Genomic DNA, 22,484 nt, shown 5'->3' with positions numbered 1-22,484 from the left:
ACTTTATTAACTTACGTTGGATTGGGAGGACCAACATTATTTTTATTTATCTATTTAATATCTTTGATAGAAACCATACAGACATATCTTAAACTAAACATGAATTATGTTCTAAGACTACGAATATTATTTCTAAACACTTCTTCGGATTGATTTAAATTAAAAACGTTAGACACTTCATTAAAAACACGACAACAATTATGCATAGGGTGATTTCAAAAAGGTCAAAAGTTCTTTTGACGAAGACGTCTCGCTGGAGCATGAATGTGGATGCTTTGTAGCAGTAGATGACAGTCAATATTGTTCATCAACAAATCAAAAACAAACATTCTTTTGATGTATATTCGTCTGCGCCGCAGAGTCTCAAAACTTATTATGAAGAGTGTTCCTAAGGTTCACTTTATGAATATGCATTGGATCAGATGGACAACACAACAGAAACATTTAAGACGGACGGTCTTTACCTAAGCAATCGTTGAGAGGTTCAATGGAAAGAGATGGAGGAGTGTTCTGAAGATAAACTTTATCAACTTTCGTTGGATCGGGAGGAACAACATGAGAAGTGTTCTGAAGGTTCACATTACTGACTTACGTTGGATCGGGAGGACCAACATGAAGAAAGCTCTAAAGAATCACTCTATGAATATACGTTGGAACGGGAGGACCATCATGAAGAGTGTTCTGTGTTAGACAGGGAGCACTTTCGGAGCAGAGATGTTAAAATCGCGAGTCTACATACTCGCACTTTGCCCTTCTTTGCAGAACGATTTTATTTCGTTAAACTCAATCTGCAATGATGCTATCTAAAGTTCAACTCGGAAAGCATCAGGAAGTAAGCTTCGGGTAAACTCGGCTGGAGTAAACAGCAATCGGGGGGGAAACATCAGCGAAGCAAACGAACAGTTCTGCGAATAAAAGAAAAAATCGTTTTCGTTCGGCAGCCGAACACATCAATCGGACAACGCATGGGGGCGTGGCTTAAAGTGATAGATACAAGGGAACGGGAAACGAGCGAGAGAAGGGTGCGAGGAATGTTAACTCGGTCCGTCGGGCAACGATCGCTCGTGAGCATTCGTGTACGGTAAGCTTCGTTCTGCTGTTTCATTGGTGTGATTTTATTCCTGCGAGGAGGGGAAAACATCAACTCGGAACTGTTCTCTTCGTTTTGTGTGCAATCACGTCATGATTGGAACGAAGATAAAATCAATCTGCACACAACAAGTTAAACTCGGAAAAAATCAGCCGAATGATTCTTTCCGAGGCGAGTTTAAACACCGCTGTTTCGGAGTGGAAAGGAGAGACACAAAACAACCAACACGTTTGATTGTCAAAACTGGAATGACTTTATTACGTGTAACCCGCTTGTTTATATACATGTAAAACTCTTAGCGTCTTGTTGCAACTGCGTGTGTTGTTTACATTCACCGAAATAGGACGAATGTCGACACTCCTCCTCAACACACGCTGTTTACACTTGAGCAACGTACCGGACCATCCTTAACCATCGCGTCCACTTCGACGACCCTTCTTCCGGTTTCGCTCGTGGACCATCCTCCGCTTCGCTCGACGATAACCTCCCTTCGGTTCGCTAGAAGAAAACCTTCTGTCCAGCCCGACGCCCTTCTTGCGATTCGATGGCGTTCAGCCTCTTTTCCACTTTCAAGCCGCGTCGCCCAAGCCTCGACGCTCCTCCTGAGGCCTGACGCCTCCCAGTGGCTCCAGTCCAACGACCTCCTCTTGGCGTTCCGGTCCGACGCCCTTTCATGGCACCGTCTTGACGACCTCCCGTGTTTATCGGCTCGTAAGTCTTCCAGAGGTTCCAGATCCGACGATCACCACCTGGCTTCCAACTTGACGACCTTCCACGGTTCCGGCCCGCCAACCTTCCATGGCTTCCTGCACGACGACCCATAAGTGATTCCGGTCCGCTTCCAATGGCTCCTGCCAAACGACCTTCCAAAGCACATGTCCGACGGCCTCCCTCCCGTGTCTCTTGACTTGTCGACCTCCAGCTGGCTTCCCGGTCCGACGACCTACCAGGCTCCTGGTCCGACAACCTTACACGGATCTGGCTCGACGACGTTCCTCTGGATTCCCGGCGCTGGCTTGCCCTTCCATTGATTTCCTCCTGGCTGGATACCACCACCGATTCCACTCTTCTCCTCCTTTCCACTAGTGCTGGGCCCATAACCTGTTAGACAGGGAGCACTTTCGGAGTGGAAAGGAGCGACACAAAACAACCAACACGTTTGATTGTCAAAACTGGAATGACTTTATTATGCGTAACCCACTTGTTTTTATATGTACATGTAAAACTCTTAGCGTCTAATTGCAACTGCGTGTGTTTTTTACATTCGCTGAATTAGGACGAATACCAACATTCTCCTCCTTTCCACTAGTGCTGTGCCCATAACCTGTTGAACAACCATCAGCAGGAAGCACTTTCGGACGGAGTGGAGAGGAGAGACTAACTGTTTGAACTGGTTAAAACTGGAATGCTTTATTTTCTAAATCGGTTTTCCTTTTATATCTAAAAACCTTGTCATCAGAAGAATTGTTCTTCTCGCATGAGACTGAGACAAAAAAAATGATCGACTCACCTGAAGTATCACCCTTCTATTGGCTCGGAGTCGACCGGGTTCGCGTTCAGCATGCTATACGATTCCAAGTATTCTCGTCCAGGCCCCAGGTACGGGAATCATAGTTTTACAAAAATAATTTCAAAAGAAAATGAGTGTTTGGCATTTAAAATTCGTTAATTTTTAATTCATGCTTTATTTTTCTAAACTTACCCTAACTGCCTATATACTATTTTAAAACTTACTACTAATAAAAAAAAAAGAAATTAAAAACTAATTGTGTGTGTGTGTACGTATGAGTGTATCTTAAATTCTAGTGTATCCCGCGACGTCCGCCATCTTCTTTCGCATGCACATGCAGTTCAAGCCAAATCCATTGTACTTGGATAGGCTTCTAGAACCATTGTACTCAGTTAGCCATCTTGGATATCCGCTCAAGCCCCGGGATCAAATAGGTCTGCAGAGGACCAAAAGGTGGAATGAGTTTTTTTAATTTTCAATTTTTGTTTTAAAATCGTCTTACCGATCTCTATTCCACACAATGGAACTTAGTTCCGCATCTTTGGATCCATAAGCAAAACGTGAATACAAAGGCTTATAGTTACGTTATCAAGCCACCAAGTAATTGGTTGATATTCACTTTGCGAAAATCTGTACAAAACGAGGACTTTAGGAATTTGCGTTCAATACTTTGGTTACACAGGAGATTTACCTTAATGATCGTAAACCAATTTTCACCACTCGCGCGACAATTAATTTCAGCCTTGAAGCTGCGTTACCGGTCAGGCACATGTGAATATTTGATCGTTCAAGATAAACTCCCGATCCACTATCACTCTTCATTAGGTGCAAATAACAAAATAAAACACAGCCTGTTTGACGATTAACCGACAACTGATAACGTTGGATGTTCTCGAATGCGCTTCAACACCTAAGCAGACGCTCATTTCATCGAGTTCGATCTGAGGTTTAAACGACGCCGATGATAACGCCTCATTGCCAGATCGCCGTCGACGCTGATCCCTCATCACTATTTACTACAAGGGGGTAATGAGTGATTAGTACTAAAAGTACCAACTGATAGCGTTGATGCTGATCCTCTGCTGACATGCGGTTTTTCTGTTAATAGTGGACTCATCACTCTATTCAATTTGATGTGAGATCTTTAGTTGAGTATTTAATTTTCTTGATGGCTATGAGGTTGTTTTGCTTGGCTATGTAATGTACCTAGTGAGTGTTGGGAGTGTTTATTGTGTTGTGTAAAGTGTGTACAGACAAGTATACTTTTCAGAACTTTGATGCCCTTCACTGGCTGGAGGAATAGTTCTATATTCAAGGTCCAAAATCTACAACCTCAGTTGATCTCCGCCTGTGGAAGGGTTACAACCTTTTGGCGTTAATTTCAAACTGCGTGTGTTGTATTCATCCGCCGGGATTGGCGTATGCCAACAGAGAAGAGTGGAATCAGTAGTGGCATGTTAACCAGTCAAGAAACCAATGGGAGGACGAGCCAGCGCCGGGAATCCAGAGGAAGGTCGTCGAGCCAGAACTGTGTAAGGTTGTCGGACCAGGAGCCTGGTAGGTCGTCGGACCGGGAAGCCAGCTGGAGGTCGACAAGCCAAGAGGTACGGGAGAGAGGTCGTCGGACAGCTGCTTTGGAAGGTCGTTTGGCATGAGCCATTGGAAGCGGACCGGAATCACTTGTGGGTCGTCGTGCCGGAAGCCATGGAAGGTTGGCGGGTCGGAACCGTGGAAGGTCGTCAAGTTGGAAGCCAGGTGATGATCGTCGGATCTGGAATCTCTGGAGGACTTACGAGCCGGCCAACACGGGTGGTCGTCAAGCCGGTGCCATGGAAGGGTGTCGGACTGGAACGCCAAGTTGAGGAGGTCGTCGGGCTGGAGCCACTGGGAGTCGTCAGGCCTCAGGAGGAGCATTGAGGCGGAGAGCTTCGATTTGCTGCGAAGGGCGTCGAGCCGTGAGAAATGGCATTGGTAACAAGAAGGGTGTCAGGCCAGACGGAGGTTTGTCTTCGAGTGATCCGCAGGAGGGTTGTCATCGAGTGGGCCGAAGAATGGTCGTCGAGCGAAACCAGAAGAGGGTCGTTGAGCTGAAGGCGATGGTCGTGGTCCGGCACAGGGCTTTGCTGAGCGGTGAACAGCGTGTGTTGAGGAGGAGTGTTGGCATACGCCAATCTTGGCGTTGAATACAACACACGCATTTGAAAAAACGCAAAAAGGTTTTTAGATATAAAAGGAAATTTAGAAAATAAAGCATTCCAGTTTTAATCTTCAAACAGTTAGTTTGTTTTCTCTCCTTTCCACTTCGTCCGAAAGTGCCCCCTGCTGATGGTTGTTCAACATTCTGAAGGTTCACTTTTTGAACTTCACTTCACGAATTTACATTGCATTGAGAGGACCAACACGCACACACTAGTTACTTTGATTCAAGCCAGCCAAATTGGTATCCATCAGGATGGCCTGCAGGAAAATGAAAACTTAGAAATGAGAAACGCGTTGTTTCAGAATCACCAGTTTGGAAAGCCAATTTATAATCGTAGGATGTCTTCACAGATAACTTACAATAACGTCAAAAGTAAATTTGAAAAAGAGCAGCATCTCTTTTGTTTTGTAAATTGTTTAAATTGCCGTCATGATAAATTTGTTTCAGAACCGAGATACAGTGGAGATTCTAAGTAACTATCAACGGGTGTCTTTGTCTAAGTAACACCTGAGAATGATGAGTGTTATCAAATTGGATGTTGAGCTTCCATCTACAACTTTCGGCCTCGTTCAGGTGCGTTCTCTGTGATGGCTGTAAAGCTGCCAATTGAGTTGAATTTGGAATTCGCAAAGCAGACCTCACTGTGCAGCTCAAAATTTAAGTTCTTATTGATACTTTCAAGTTCCAAAACAAGTCTTAATGATCTTCTATTCAGTTTCCAGCGGCCTCTTAATTTAGTTTCCAAAATATCGCAAAATGAACAAAAATCTCTCTATCTCAACTGAACCCTTACCCTTTGCTTCGGTTCATATCACCTTCCCTTGGTTATTTACTGTGTTCTGTAGCGGTGCCGCCATGATGCCACGCACCGGATTCCAAACTCGACAAATTGTTCAATTGCTTCTTTCCTACATTTCCTACATATATCATATCAGAATGGTCACTCAATTACTAAATTACTGATTGAAAAAAAAACTTGCCCGGCTTGGGAATCGAACCCTGACCTTCGTGGTGAGAATCGAACATGCTATCACAAGACCACGCCTAGATGTTGTTCTAACTGAAATTAAAACTCGAAGTGGTGATTTGATTTTGGAAGCACCTCAATGCACTTTTTGTGGCTTACCAAATCCCGTTTTGAGCACTTCTGTGCCCTTCATATTGCTTCAACTTTTTACAAATGAAATACTTACTTGAAAAATTTGCTTGTATGGAGATTTGAACCTAATCCTGCTAGTTACGAACTGAATACGTTACCTTTACACCATAGCTGTTGCCGGGGTTGTTGTATTCAAAACATTATTTTATAATATATAATTATTTTATAAACATGTAAACAATCCGTTAAAAATATAATAAACAGAAGGTATGAAAAGACGAAGTTTAATCACCCTCCGGAAGAAATAACCCTTTCTACAGATCGGGATACATTCACCCATTCTGCATCGGCAATAATCATGTGCTACGTAAATTTTAATTTTGTTTCCGAGATATTTGATTTTTAATGTAAAAGATTTCTTTCAGGTTGCGGTTTGAAATAGAAAAAAAAAACCTTTAGATATAGGTATGTGGATAGTCAATACACCGCTGTTCTTTTAATTGAAACCAAAAACAAAAATCCACAAATTTTATCATCTAGTATGTAGATAGTATGCAGTTCAATACTATTTGGCAGTCTCTGGTATTTGGTCAAGGGAAAACGCTTGTAAATCGTTGAAATCGTTTATTTAAAAAATAAAATAAAATTTATTTTTCAAGTTTAATTAGTATAAAATTCAGAAAAAATATTCAGTTAGGCTTTCGCTTTTCCAAATCCGAATTGCCGGGCCTTACGCTTAACCACTGCCATCAGATTTTGTACAGCCACCTTGTCCACCTTCTTCGCCGCAGAAAGCCAGTTTGCCTTAAACTGCGGCTCGTCTTTTTTGGATTTCTTTGGGTTCCGCTTCAAAATTGCCCAGTATTTCTCAATTGGGCGGAGCTCTGGCATGTTGGGAGGGTTCTTGTCCTTGGAAACCTACACGTTGTTGGCGGCGTACCACTCCATGGCCTTTTTACCGTAATGGCAAGATGCCAAATCCGGCCAAAACAGTACGGAACAACCGTGATTCTTCAGGAAAGGCAGCAGACGTTTATTCATACACTCTTTCACGTAAATTTCTTGGTTGACAGTACCGGAAGCTATGAAAATGCTGCTTTTCAAGCCACAGGTAGAGATGGCTTGCCAAACCAGATATTTATTCGCGAACTTTGACAGTTTCATGTGCTTGAAAATATCTGCTACCTTTCCCCTTCCTTTTGCCGTATAAAACTCCTGTCCCGGAAGCTGCTTGTAGTCGGCTTTGGCGTAGGTTTCGTCGTCCATTACCACGTAGTCAAACTTCGTCAGCATCGTCGTGTACAGCTACCGGGATCGCGCTTTGGCTGTCGTATTTTGTTTATCATCACGATTTGGAGTCACTACCTTCTTGTAAGTCGATAGTCCGGCTCGTGGTTTGGCTCGATGCACGGTTGTAGGTAAGGTTGTAGGTAGGTTTCGCTTGGAACTACCAGCAACTCTCTTTGTCGCCTCAGCGGCTTCCAGTTTTCGATTCCCCCCCGATCTAGACTTCCTGGCTGTCGACAAACGTTCCCTGTACACTTAAATAACATTTGAAACGGTTGATTTGACAACTTTTAGCGATTTAGCCAGCTTCGTGTGCGAGTAGCTCTGATTTTCGCGATGCGCGAACAAAATTTTGATACGCTGGTCTTCTTCTTTGGACGGCATTTAGACAACTGAAGAGCGAATTCCAAAATCAAAATAGGAGCAACATTCTACACACACACACACACACACACACACACACACACACACACACACACACACACACACACACACACACACACACACACACACACACACACACACACACACACACACACACACACACACACACACACACACACACACACACACACACACACACACACACACACACACACACACACACACACACACACACACACACACACACACACACACACACACACACACACACACACACACACACACACACACACACACACACACACACACACACACACACACACACACACACACACACACACACACACACACACACACACACACACACACACACACACACACACACACACACACACACACACACACACACACACACACACACACACACACACACACACACACACACACACACACACACACACACACACACACACACACACACACACACACACACACACACACACACACACACACACACACACACACACACACACACACACACACACACACACACACACACACACACACACACACACACACACACACACACACACACACACACACACACACACACACACACACACACACACACACACACACACACACACACACACACACACACACACACACACACACACACACACACACACACACACACACACACACACACACACACACACACACACACACACACACACACACACACACACACACACACACACACACACACACACACACACACACACACACACACACCCACACACACACACACACACACTCACACTCACACACACACACACACACACACACACACACACACACACACACACACACACACACACACACACTCACACTCACTCACACACACACACACACACACACACACACACACACACACACACACACACACACACACACACACACACACACACACACACACACACACACACACACACACACACACACACACACACACACACACACACACGCACACACACACACACACACACACACACACACACACACACACACACACACACACACACACACACACACACACACACACACACACACCTTCAAAATGAGCACACAACAGTCCTCAGTCAGCCAACGACATTCGATGGAACAGGACACGAGTCGCCCGTTCAGCGTACAGAATACCAAGCGAAGTTTCCACAAATACCATCGACCGTTTGTACCCTTATAGTACTTTGAATTATATTAAGAAGGCTTTTCTGCTCTCCTTACACGAATTGGTGAAATGCCCCGGAAAATAGTGATGCAAAAAACTGGCACAAGTATCAGCAGTATGAGAACTGGTTTCACGTAGGTTAGAAATAGGTTTGTCTAACGAAAAAAACAAAAAGTCATTGAACCTGCATATATGTTAAGCGTTTATTTTATTCGTTTCATTTGGTTTAAAATATCCGTAATATTCGGAACTACCTTAGCAATTGATGAATTAGCATTTGTAAATTGAAGGTGTTTTGTATCCTTTATATCGAGAAAACTCGTTAAAACCGTCAAAATAGAGACTGTTCAATGTTACTCCAAAACTTCAAGTTCAAGATTTTTAAATCATATTTAAAGAAGTCAAATGAATTTCTGCAACCGTGTTTTACGTTCATAGGAGTCCATGACTGGTTTTGAAAAATATGAAACATGTCACATTCCCCTAAACAGAAAAAAAAATTTAAAAATACAGAAAAATGTGACTCTGGACTACGGTACTGTCAAAACATTCCAGATCTGGCCAGTGGGACAGCTGAGGTATAATATACAGTGCGTCTAGATTTATGATGAACTATGCTCATCATTTAACCATCATTTAAAAAATCGTGTATTGTTAAAGCAAGTTTTGGCTGCGGACTGTTGTTTACATGCAAGTGAAGACATGGACAAGAGGCCAAGGATTACTACAAACAGTGTATTATGATATTATCGAATAGGGCCATGGAGTCGTATGCCGCTGACAACATTCTGGTTTTGCCTAAGAGCAAGTTCACTAGTGTCGGGAAAAAGTAGTAGAAATTTTGAAATTTTGAAAATTTTACCATGCAAAAATGCTTTCAAGATCTTTGGGCGTTGTTTTCTTCTTACAGCACTGTTTCCATTTCAGCCGTATGTGATAGAAATATTGCTATTTTTGCATCACAGCATGCGAAACTACAACACGTGTTGTAAAAAAACTTGAAGACCACAAAACTTGAAAATGTTTTTGCATGACCAAATTTTCAAAATGTGCAAAAAGTGTCCAAATTTTTACCACTTTTTTCCAACACCAGTGAACTTGCTCTAAGGATGAGAACCCTCCCAAATCACCAGAACTTCGCTCAATCTAAAAATATTGGGTGATGGTTAAGAAAAACCTTCAGCAAGTTCACTCGTGTTGGAGAAAAGTTGTAGAAATTTTGAAACTTATAGCACATTTTGAAAATTTTACCATGCAAAAATATTTTCTAGATTTTTGAGCGTTGTATTTTTTTACAGCACTGTTTGTGTTTCAGCCGTATGTGATAGAAATACTGCTATTTTAGCATCACAGCATGCGAAAATAAAACACGTGTTGTAAAAACACTTGAAGACGACAGATCTAGAAAATGTTTTTGCATGGCAAAATTTTCAAAATGTGCTAAAAGTGTTGAAATTTTTAGCACTTTCTCCCAACTCTAATAAATTTGTTTTCAGAAGGCACACAAAAAATTTAAGCAGCTAGAAGCAGTTCAAACAATAAATCAATTTACACGCAGTTTCGTTTTAACAACGTTTTGATCCGAACACCCTTTAATCTTATCTTAATCCTTCGGTGAAGGTTTGTCACCAGATCGAGATCCGTACACCGATAAATTGTCACTTCGTCTATCCCCGGGAGATTGTAACCACTTATTCTAGAACCTGTCACAGACCTCCAGTCCCGATTGCCAATACAAATGCGGGTAATTTTTGATTGGCCACACCACCAATCGATTGACCGTCTAGCTAGGGTGTCGATTCAAAATAAAGCGAACCGATGACGACGACAAGACGGTCACCTGGCTTAGCGCCAATCATTCAATGTACCTTAGAACGCGCATGCCGCATGCCTGTCTGATGAATGAATCATAATCCGGATTTTTCTTTGAGACACGATCAGGTACGATCGCCTCATTCACTGTCGTAAGATCGATATGTTGTATCAGTTAGAAGTCTGGCGAAAAAAAAATCTTACATAGAATGGTTACAACAGCTGCCGGTATGCGTTTTCCGATCTTGTCAGCTCTTGAGTCTACCCTATTCTAGACTGTGTGGCATAATGAGAATCTGTTTGTGTGGCTACTATTTGATCAATGGTTAAACTAAAATGGACGAAGCTGGAATTGGAGGCTGCAGTAATGCAAATGAGCAACTAGGGTTACCAGTGCAATAAAATCAGAAACTAGGGACCGAACAAAAACTATGAATAATATGTGAGGCGTGAGGTTTGAAATTTATAGACTTTTGTTAAAAAAAAAATCCTCAATGAGTAACCCTATCAGAGATTTCATCGGACAAAAGTTCGTAAGGAGGAAAATTTGCCGCTCGGTGACAACCGTTAACGAACCATGATCACCTGAAGCATCGTAAGAAGGTCTACTAGTTGACGCAGACCCACATCGAGGAGGGTCTACTTACCGCTTTTTTTCCTCCTTAAAACTTCACAGATCGCCGAGTTCGATTCGGGTTGGGTGTATGGGTGTTTACTTATAAATTTGTACAGGGACTAATCGAATACAATTAAGCCCGGCTAATAAAGTGTGGACAGCATTATGTGGTTCAGTCAAAGATGAAAAGGGCCTGGAGGAAGGTTTGTCCCCTAGAAGGTGGAGGGACAGGTTGATCAGCTGCCATCCGGACTCACACGGAGGACAAGCCACACAAACTCAACTGTCTCCACTCTGTTCGATGGACTCATACCGAGCATGACAAATGAAGTATGAAAAATAAATTGTTTCAATAATTTATTAGCATGATTTATTGTCAAATCGAATCGAATTACATACACTTTCGGACTGGTAAGCGTACTTACCTAGTTATAGGGGGCTACATTTCGGGGGCTTGGCGACATTATTCGCTTCAAGTGGCAGTGAAAATTTGTTCCGCCATTGGAAAGGCATCGGTTCATTCCATTTTTTGTAAAGTGAGTAATTGACGCATGAATGCGGAGAGTGTGATGTGACACATTTAGGTTGAATTTATTTCAACTTTTGTCAGAGTAAATCCTTGGAGCTAAAGTGAAATGTATACCAGATAAACTTGCAAATTATGTTTTATTCGCTAAAAATATTTAAAGCGTAATTGATTTGTTATATTTGTTACGGTTATATTCGGTTTTACAATTTTATGGTATTCACGACTCTGTATGAACGTTGCATTCGGCGGACAGTTTTCAAAAAGTTATTCGGTACAACTGTGTTCGATGTTTACTCTAAGGCTCAAACTCGTGGACATCGACTAAGGAGACAACTGATTAGCCAACTGAGCTATATCCCTTATTATGTATGTTCATCGAGTTTCACATTAAAATCAAAAATTAAGCCAATTAAAAAAAACTTAATGAAGCTCTACTTAAAAAATTTGTATATGTTTTGCAATAGACTATTTAAACATTACTATTTGGTAATTCAGCAACCATAACACAGTAGACTGAGTCGATTTAGGGTCATTTTTGAATTTCTCTTACCCTGGGCTCTGAAAATCTTTGGTTCAAAACTCATTCATGATTTCTTGCAAAATTTTTAAGTAATATTCACATGTCAACATTAGTAATAATTTTGCGAAAAATCATTGATGAGTTTTGAACCACAATGAAATATTTGAGACCCAAGGGATTAAGAAATTCAAAATGACCCTCAATCGATGAAGTATATTGCACAGTAATGCACATGATATGTGTGTTTATGTTTTTTTTACCATTCCAATCATATTCGCTTCAATGCGTAGATTACATGTAGATTAATTTATCATCAACATTTCAGGAAATCAAAATAAATGACAACTAGTTTATTTCAATAACGTTGATTAAGACAACTTTACAATTCAATGCGATTTAAAGACGACTTTTTTTGCAACATTTTTGCAACATGTTAAAATTTTTACATGGAGGTTAGGGTGGTAGCCAAATGAGTCATGTTGAATTTCGATAACCGTCTAGATACATCTTGTAGATTGGCCCAAGAGTACTAATCTGTGAAACGTTTTAGTTCAATCGCACTTGATTCAGGGGAGCCTCAAAGTGCTCAAAATTTCGATTTTGGTCCCCAAAAAAATCACCGAAGCGAGATTTTTGTGATTTTTTTAGCTCCTTCCAAAAAATCGGGAGAATCGAAATTTTAATTCTGATGCCAAATGACTTTTAAATGCGTGAAACGTCGAGAACTGGTGTACACTCGAAAAAAATGGCCAAAAAGCAATTTTCTGAGACTTGTTTCTTCAAAAATCGGCTGGTGTTCCCAGAATGTTCCAAAAAGTCAATTTTGAGCCAATGATGTTTTATCGAGATAACACAGGATCTCGACTTCCATGCAATTCTGGCATCAAAACTAAAATTCAAATTTTTCGGTATCCTTTGGCCCCCCTTAGGTGATTTTTAAAATCCTAGAGTATATTTTTGACGAAAATTTTTATTCCAAATAACACCGAATATTGACGTTTTATGCATTTTAAAGTCATTTGGCTTCAAAATTTGAATTTATATTTGTCCGATTTTCTTTGGACACCCCTAAGGTGGTTTTGGATGGTCAAAAAATCGAACCTTTGATAGAGCTGAAATTTTCCAATGGCTAATTTATTTACCAATCTACAAAACTGTATGGATATATATGGACAGTTTTCAAATTTCTATCATGAAATTTTCCCATACATAAAAGGCCTTGTGAACTGGAGGAGCGGTGTCCAACTCTCCCTTGAAGTATTTTTCAAGTAAAATTTTAAGTTCAAAAAATGATTGTACCGTAGTAACGGGTAACTACTTGATCCCAGATGGTGTTAAAATATAAATGTTAACAAACTTTTCAAAAAATTTAAAACAATATAAGCCTAAAACATTTTACACTATATGACATTCATAAATTGAAGCAATTTGTAAATTTCGAATGGTTATTTCACAAACCTTTTGTATTGAAACTCTAATCTTGACACATTTTAAAAAAATTCTTCTTCTCAGAATGGGTTAAAGAAGTGTTATTAAACAAGTTCATAATTTAAAATCAATAATTTTAACTAAAAAATAATTTAAAATTAAACACACCAACAAACCGGTAGCCATGTTACAGGTGCAATGAATTTACTTGCAAATTCTGATTTGTTTGGGCGTTTTTATCTATTTTGTTTTCCAATAACATTTGAAAATAGGTTGAGAGTCATTTATGAAATTTCTGCACTTCTTCATAAAAAAGTGTCTAAAATTACTTTTAACTATCAAAATTTAGGTTTTAAATCAGTGATCGTCAAGACCGCAAGAAATTTTGAATTTCTGCAAAGAAAGCTAATACATCTTATTTGGTAACTTTTCTCCATTCTGTTAAAAACGGAAATTGTATCGATTTTTGAAAGAAGTTTCAAACCATATAGAATTTTGAATGTTTGTTCAAGCGACAGCTAAATCGTTTTGAATTTAACAACAAATTTTGTAAATGAAATAAAACCATTTTTCACTTTCTTCAGTAATGTCTGGAAAACTTGTAGTGTTATTGTTTCAAGTTTATTAAATTGTAAAATTCATTTTTTTTATCATTTTATCTCTGAAACCAGAAAATAAGAATTGTTTGATTGATTGGAGGAAGAAAAACAAATTCCAAATCAAGTTTTTGTTTTTGGATCATCAATTACACAAACAGCAAAATTTCCATTATCTGAGATACCAAGAATTTAGGAGCTAAGTGTGATTTATTTGGGAGCGCGGATTTCAAATGGGTAGGGGAGAGTGGGGATACTTGATCCCCTTTTCTTATTTTCACCATATCATTTAAGAAAAAATTAGCAACTCGCCGTCTTTGACATTTTCTGACAGCTTGTAACTTCAAGTTTCTATGCTCCAAAACTTAGAACGATACTTGAACCCGTTGATGAACTAGAAGCATTTTCGTGGGAGTAAAAAAAATGCGATTTTTCTGAAGTTAAGGGAGACTTGATCCCCTATTGAAGGAGACTTGATCTTTCATTCAGGAAGCCCTAATCCTTGTATAAAAATCAAACAAAACCCCAAGATAGTATGTTAATTGACTATTTCGGTCATGTTTGTTCTCATTTCGCAATTTATAGCAGACATAAGAAGAAAATTCTATAACTTTACCTCAACGCTAATAACATTGCATACTTAAAGGCGCTTTTTTCATAATTAAGAGAAAATTAATTATTGTTGCTCTTTTCTTCAGACAATTGTTTGATAAATATTAGTTTTTGAATAAATATTAGTAATTTCGTAATCAGCAATCATAACGATCAATTTAGAAGAAGAATATGCTGTTTGGAAGGGATATCAATTGTACCCAACTCTAGGGGATCAATTGTACCCATAATCAACATTTAAGAAAACTTTTTCTGAAAAAAGTTGAAAGTTTTCCATTGCTTTGAAAATATGGCACTATGAAGTTTATTTTACGCCCGAACGATTGATACATTGAAACAAATATTTTTTTCATAATTTTCCTATGTAAAGAAACATTTTAAAGTGATGAAAAAAGATCTTCAAGTTACATTTTGTGAAATTTTTCAAACAAAGTTCAATTACTCAAACTATTATTTTGTTAAATTTTTTTAAACTGCAAGCATTGTTATTTTGCTTATTTCGGCACATTTTACTAGAACATTTGATCTTTGTAAGACAACAGTTTCGAGATATAGCTAAGGAATCAAGTATCCCCAGGGATCAAGTATCCTCATTCTCCCCTATATGTGCAAAAAATCGATTGTTTTTAGAAAACACGCTTTTAAGTTGTTATGTTGGGTCGTTTTCATAAATTTTTCTTAAATTTCCATTTTGATTTTTACTTGAAATTTAAAAAAAAACTGAAATAATCACCAAATGTAGTTGAAATATGAAGCATTGTCTTGCATTATTAACTTTAAATCGACCATTTTGGCCTTTATATCCCAATCCCTAATCTAAAGAACAATGCAAATATTTTAAAAATAAAGGTTTTTTAATAATACACTTTTGAGAGAAAAAGTTATGGAGGTTTTCTTTCTATATTTTTTTTAAACTCTGCAGAATACAGAAACTTAGAGAAAATTTTGAAGATGTAAACCAATTTTAATTTTTGATATTTTTAAGACCATATGTCAAATCGTTTTGCAATCTTTAACAAAGTTTATCGGCTTATTTCTTCAAAATAAAATACTCGAAGACTTTCTTTATTGATGACAAAAATGGTTGGAATGATATCTTTACATATTGCTAAAAATACTAGAATTGAATATATTAAATGCCTTGTATTTCTAAAACTAGAGTCGCTAGACAAATCAAAGCTTCGACAAGAAAAGCTGTTGCCTTGTCTTATCAATGATTGTTTCCTCTAAAATCTAATTAATTTTTATTCCGATAAACGCCATATCACAAAAAATACATGTAATATACAAAAACTGACTAAATATTCCGGTTCAGGACGCAAAAACTTTCCAATACTATAATTTAAACAAAGGCCACTGAAATGCTGCAACCTTGAGAAATCATTTAAATTTTATAAGTGGGTTTTTAAAATGCAAGAAAGTTTATTGTAAAAAAATTACTTTCGAAAATGTTTAAAAACTTATTTTCATCTTTACATTTTGTTTAAATTTTCTAACAATTTTACTGAATTCCATAGTCCTACTATTTAAATTTTTGGATTTTTTTTAATAATCAAAGGAGGCTGTGTAAAGAAATATATGCAATTTGGTTTTCTGGTAAAGATACATGGGTTCGGTTGAATACTTAAGAAAAAGTCAGTATGAAGCCCACAAAATCTATCGTTGGAGAAAAAATATGTTTACGGTATAAAATTAAAATAAAGCTGAGAACGCAGAGACATCTGGAACACAGGAACAGGAAGAAACGTGGACCACCAGTACCATACGTTTCGAAGGGGCAGTATCGTTGGAAGCATGCTAAGAAAAATGCTTCTTGATGAGGAAACCAAACGTAATGTAAAGTAATATCACTCTCAGTAGGACCATTCTTCAGGAGCTGGAAATGATTTATTTTGTACATAGAAATCACAAAAACTTGAGAACAGAAACATTTTACAGAACGGGATGTAATGAATAAAATGATTTAAAAATTCTAAGAATTATAATTCTTCGTTCAACTGTTTTGAATTTCAATGTACAATAGAGTGCCCCAAATGACCTGACTTTTGAAAATCTTATGCGCTGCAGGCTAATATTGATCCTAGGCCTAGTACAAGATCTCATGCCAAATTTTGGCCAGATCGGATCACGGGAAGGGGTCGCTCAACGAGCCTGAAGTTTGTATGGAATTTGGAGACATTTTGTTCGGGAGCAACATGAAAAACCAGTTTTTCATGAATAACTTTAGTTCCCGTCTACCAATGTCTTTCAAAAACGGTTTTTCTTAAAGCCTAAAATACGACAAATATTTCATCCGAAGACTGCATATCGATAAGAGTTAAGATAAAAAAGTTATTAGGTTTCAAAAGTGGGCTAATTTTTTTAACGGTGGTATTCATCACTGTTAATGAGGCGTCAATATGTTCGTCCGCCCCGACTCATTAACAGTGATGAATACCATCCTTAAAAAAGTTAGCCCATTTTTGAAACCTGATAACTTTTTTATCTTAACTCTTATCGATATACAGTCTTCGGATGAAATATTTGTCATATTTTAGGCTTTAAGAAAAACCGTTTTTGAAAGAAATCGGCCGACGGGAACTACAGTTATTTATGAAAAACTGGTTTTTCATGTTTCTCTCGAACAAAATGTCCCAAAATCTCATACAAACTTCAGGCTCGTTGAGCGACCCCTTCCCGTGATCCGATCTGGCCCAAATTTGGCATTAGATCTTGTACTAGGCCTAGGATCATTTTTAGCCTGCAGCGCATAACATTTTACAGGTTTTGATTTTCCCATACAAATTTGGGGCAGTCTAATGTACAATCATTTCTGGTCATCGACCAAGGATAAAGCGCCTTTACTCGCTCTTGAAAATAAAAAGAGAAACGGAAAATATTAAAAGAACATAAAATCTTTCGAGTCCTGTCACAGAGAACCAGAGAACGGGCTCCGAACAAATATGTGTCGAATCCGTGTGTAAGAATTTGAATCGTCGGCCATTTTAAAACCGTTAAAATTGGCCTAATAACAGCACCATCTAGTGGCTCTTAGCTAAGTGACTCAGCTGTTGTTGTCGATTTTTTTTGTCAACAGTTGAGAACACTCAGAACAAAAATAACCCAAAATTTACTTCCAGGTCGCACCAAAACGGAGTTCAGCTAGTTTTCTTTTTTTGGGGTGTAGAAAAAGTAACATAATGAAATTTGCATATGCTCTCTAAACGAAATCTTTTTCTTTTGGCAATGTTACCTCATTTGGTACTCGTTTTGTATTGAGCCACTGATTTTGTTTGAGAAAAAAAGCATTATTTAGTTGGTTAAAGAGAAAGTTCATATAAGATTTTAATTATGTGTCTGTTTTAATATGAATTATAATTTCAATAATAGTTCAGTTAACATTTGCCGCCGTATGATGTGTTAATTTATGATACCATTATAAGCATTTCAAATCTAATTAATCGAAAGTATCATCTTTGTTCGAACATTGCGAAACTCTAGCATGTAAACATCGCGTCATTTCTGCCAGGATTGGACTTCAGTAGCTACTTCCGAAAATATTTGAAAATTGGAATAGCTTCTTAATATTGAATTTTTCCTCTTAGCAGAGCCAAGTAATTGCATGGAGGTCACCCGGACACCTAAGAATTCGAAAAATTTAAGGGAATAGTAAAATGCTTTTAAAAGCAACTCGATATCAAAATTTTATAAATTCTTCAAGTATTCCCCCCTTCTATTATACTTATTACAGATATCCGATTAACACCATGCGCCAATTAACAATTTTGTGAAAGAAAAAAGAATACTGAACGAATTTTTAAATTTGTGTTTATCATTGAAATTTATTCTAAATTATAAAAAAAAAATTCAATTTAGTCTTGATGTAGTGAACTGCATGTCGACAAAAACAAACAAAGGCCAAAAACTGAAAAACCATACAATTATTTTAATACCCGATTGAGTGATTGAAAATAAATTTGGCTTTGAGCGCATTTTTCACTCGTTGAAGGTACTATCGTCTGAGCGTGTAGAAAAAATGGAAAAAAATAAAAGTACCGATAACGACATCTGGTGGCTCTTAGCTAAGTTACAAAAATGGCGTCGTTTATTTTGAAATCACGGTTGGTATTTTTACACACGGTTGGGGCTCCAGCCCGAACTCTGGTTCTCTGTGGTCCTGTTCAGAACTCGAAAAGTTTTTTTGAAAGAATTTTACAATTAGAAAAGAAATAAATCACCAAATATAATAATTGAAGTGCTAAAAAGCAATCTCCGCCCAAGCACACAACCAGAAAAAATAAAACGTAATCATGTAAACGCATAAAGTTTTCACAAAGAAACGATCTCACCAAAGTTTATTGAAAAGTGCTAGGTTTCCGCCGTTGCTATCTCCCAGTTCTTCCTGATTCTGGTAATCTTGAATGGGGTTGCTATTTTCAGTAATACTAATTCTTAACCACACTTCCGTTATTTTCCATAAAATTGCTGTCAATCGCAGCAACCAATTCATTCCAGCAACAGTTCCATCCATTCTTCTGCCAGGCAGCTCGTAAGACGAGAATTAACACCGAGAATACAGTACCGCTTTGAGGCCGCCTCTCTACCTCAAGCCCTTTTAACTTCACGGAAAACTAATAAGCTTTCTGATTACATTGGAAGATGATACCTTCCGGACATATTTATTTCAAAATCGTCACGTCATCACTTCAACCATGCTTGTCAAACACCTCGCAAACAGAACAGAGCAGAGAACGAATTACACTTTTATCATTTCGGTTCCCGAGTGCACTGCTCAGCCGATCAACGTTCACTTATCTTTTTGCCGAGTGCGCCCGAATGCGGTTGCTCTGACGGTCGGGTGGACGTCGCTCGCTCTACAGAAAAGAGAAGGAGCTGGCTAGAAAATTGTGCTCTAGCGACGCTGCTGAGTAGCTCAGTGTATCAAGCCAGAAAGATTTCAATGCAGGAATGTTTTCTTCAGAAAAGCCGTTATGCAGAGCGGAACAGAGCATCAGTCGAAGAGGTCCAATGTAGGTTTAGGTATGAACTATTTTTGTAGGTAGCCGGGTAAGGCACTTCCTGGCAAGTTATTTAAAAAACATGGGGAAAACCGGGTCAATAATCTGAAATTTTCCATTCCAAAAACTGAGCAATATCCGTCAAAATCTGAGGAAATTCCAGACATTTATCTAGTGAAGAAAAACGACTTACATTTTTTTGTCGCAACACATCAGCAGTATTAAATTTAAGTTTAAAGCATACTAAGGAAAGTTTTGGTTTGATTTTTTATGAAACAAACTTTCACAAATCCAATTTTCAACAAACAATTTTAAACTGAATTCGATTTTCTTGTTCCATTTTCCAAATAATCAGGGCAAAATCCAAGTAGTTTTTTCACAATATCCGGGCATCCGCTAATTGCTGTATACTTAGGTTTATGTACTTTAAAATCGTACGTGGGTAGCATTAATTTACAAAAGCAGCGATTCGCAAAGTAACATTTACTAAAATTATCCAAAAATCTTTGTCTATTAAACAAACCGTAATTATGCAGGGATCTGGGACAAATTTTAGTAATAAAATGCAAAACTTTCACAAATCGTAAAAATTTAGGATTTATCTTCCTTTACCGCTACGTTTTTGATATTTTTCGACCGAAGAAAGCTTTCGTAGCTAATCATTGATCCTGGTGCAGAACATCAATCTAGAGGAACTCGCTCAGGAATGACCAGATAGGTGTTTTATAAAATTTAAAGTCGAGAGATTCAAAAATAGCGCGATAATAACAATAACTTTTAGAAAAGCATTTTTCAAGTATTTTTTTTTAATTTAACCGTATCTCCTTGGGTAAAGATTGTAGAACTTTGACATGTTAAACAAAGTTGTGTATTTTATTGAGATAAATAACTTTGTAGAAAAAACTTAAGCTCTAAAATGCTTAACAAGAAAGTTATGATTTATATCACGCTATCGGTGGACCTCTAAACTTTATTTTTCATATCAAAATATGCGCTATATTATACAGAGCAATGTTGTCGAAGACACCAGCATTCTATCTTGACTACCATTGGCGTTATTAATTTAGTTCCGTTAGATTTATGTTCTGCATTGTAAATTCCGACGCACTTCGAAACATCGATCCAGACGCAACCGATGAAGACAAACCGAGTTTTCTGTTAAGCGTCTCTTTCGCCCGAGTGCGAACGAATTTATCTGCACTGAGAACGCACTTCATCAGTTTGCTTGCTTCTCTGGCCCACACTTGGGTGGACGCTTGGTCGCTCTGGAGGTAACTGAGCATTTTTTACAGATTCTCCGTTTGGGAAGAGCACAGCGAAAAAAATACACGCTCTTACTCTGAACGGGCTAATCTGAGGAGCGATGCCAAGCATGGACTTCAACCAAAACCACCTTTTTCGCTATAACACAGAACAAGAATAAACACATCTTTAGAAACTTATTTCCATAGAAATTTCTTTACAATTAGCGGCTCGGCCCTCGGAAAGCCGTTCTGCGTAATCGGAGGAATGTATGCCAAATTAATGATGAAATTCTTTCCCACACGATTTGGATTTTCAAATTTTTTAACACTTTTTCACAGTAGCTGTACATTTAGTTTCTTAATTTCAGCGCAGCGATTATTTAGTATAACTTTCACAATTCAATTTTTAGTATACGAGAAAATAATCACTTTACAACAACAAATTTCATGAGAACCTTTTTGTTTCTTCATCAGCTCAAAACCACACAAAATCTTCTCGAATAGTAGTATATGATTTCGATCACCAACAGCCATCAGTCTGGGAATCCAAATAAAATTCCGTCACAATTTTACTTCACGATATCCCACGGCCCTCCGATGGTCACTTCCATGAAGTACCTTGGTTTCTTACTATCCGGTGGTAGCCATTCGATGTACTTTAATTAATTTGTTTAGAATTCAATTTAAACCAAATTTTCGCGGACGGAGATAAAAACGCGTGTTGTTCGCACGAGGCATAGCCTACTTCCTTAACTAGGGGAGAAAGAGAATAAAGATGATAAAGCCAAAAAAGTAAACAGGCCAAATATGAACCTAACGGGCTAATTGTTTTTTTTATTTAACACAGAAGTTTAGATTTTCGAACGAAAAATCTGATAAGATCGTGAATTATTATGATATTTTCAAAAAGAGTATATCTTGTCAGAGAATAACCAATCCTCCCACCCGTTTGTTTTATTGAATTTGGTAAGCCAGGTTATGGCCTTCCTTTCTGTTTTTTAATGATTTCTCGAAAAGATTCCTTCTTACTTAACTCTGAGCGTTCAACTTTCGAGGATATTATGGCTAGCATCTTACAAATGCTAAAACCACCAGCCCACAGAAAATGTACTTTGTATGCCGTGACCGGGACTCAAACTCATGACAGTTGGCTAAAAGTTCAGTGCACATTTATGAAGCATTAAGTTTTAAACATACTTTTTTTTTGATAATTAACTATTGATAGTTTTGAATTAACAAAAATATGATGATCACAACATTTATTGAGCAAAACAATACGCACATTTTGCACAAGATCTTAAGTTTTTGTGACCTTTCCTTCCGAAGGAA

General features: G+C 38.3%; 1 long non-coding RNA gene across 1 annotated transcript; it reads right to left on the bottom strand.

Annotated features, from left to right (window-relative positions):
• Positions 1-2,760: 2,760 nt before the first annotated feature.
• LOC129742748 (uncharacterized) lies at positions 2,761-3,481 on the bottom strand. The gene is made up of 3 exons (XR_008736553.1): positions 3,292-3,481; positions 3,103-3,230; positions 2,761-3,036 (listed from the first exon to the last, which is right to left on the bottom strand). It is a non-coding gene; the product is annotated as an uncharacterized LOC129742748 (long non-coding RNA).
• Between the last annotated feature and the right edge of the window lie 19,003 nt (positions 3,482-22,484).

Source organism: Uranotaenia lowii, chromosome 2 (genome assembly GCF_029784155.1).
Source record: "Uranotaenia lowii strain MFRU-FL chromosome 2, ASM2978415v1, whole genome shotgun sequence".
Classification (NCBI taxonomy): domain Eukaryota; kingdom Metazoa; phylum Arthropoda; class Insecta; order Diptera; family Culicidae; genus Uranotaenia; species Uranotaenia lowii.
The sequence above is the reverse complement of the archived record's forward strand: the minus strand, read 5'-3'. Positions and strand labels throughout refer to the sequence as shown.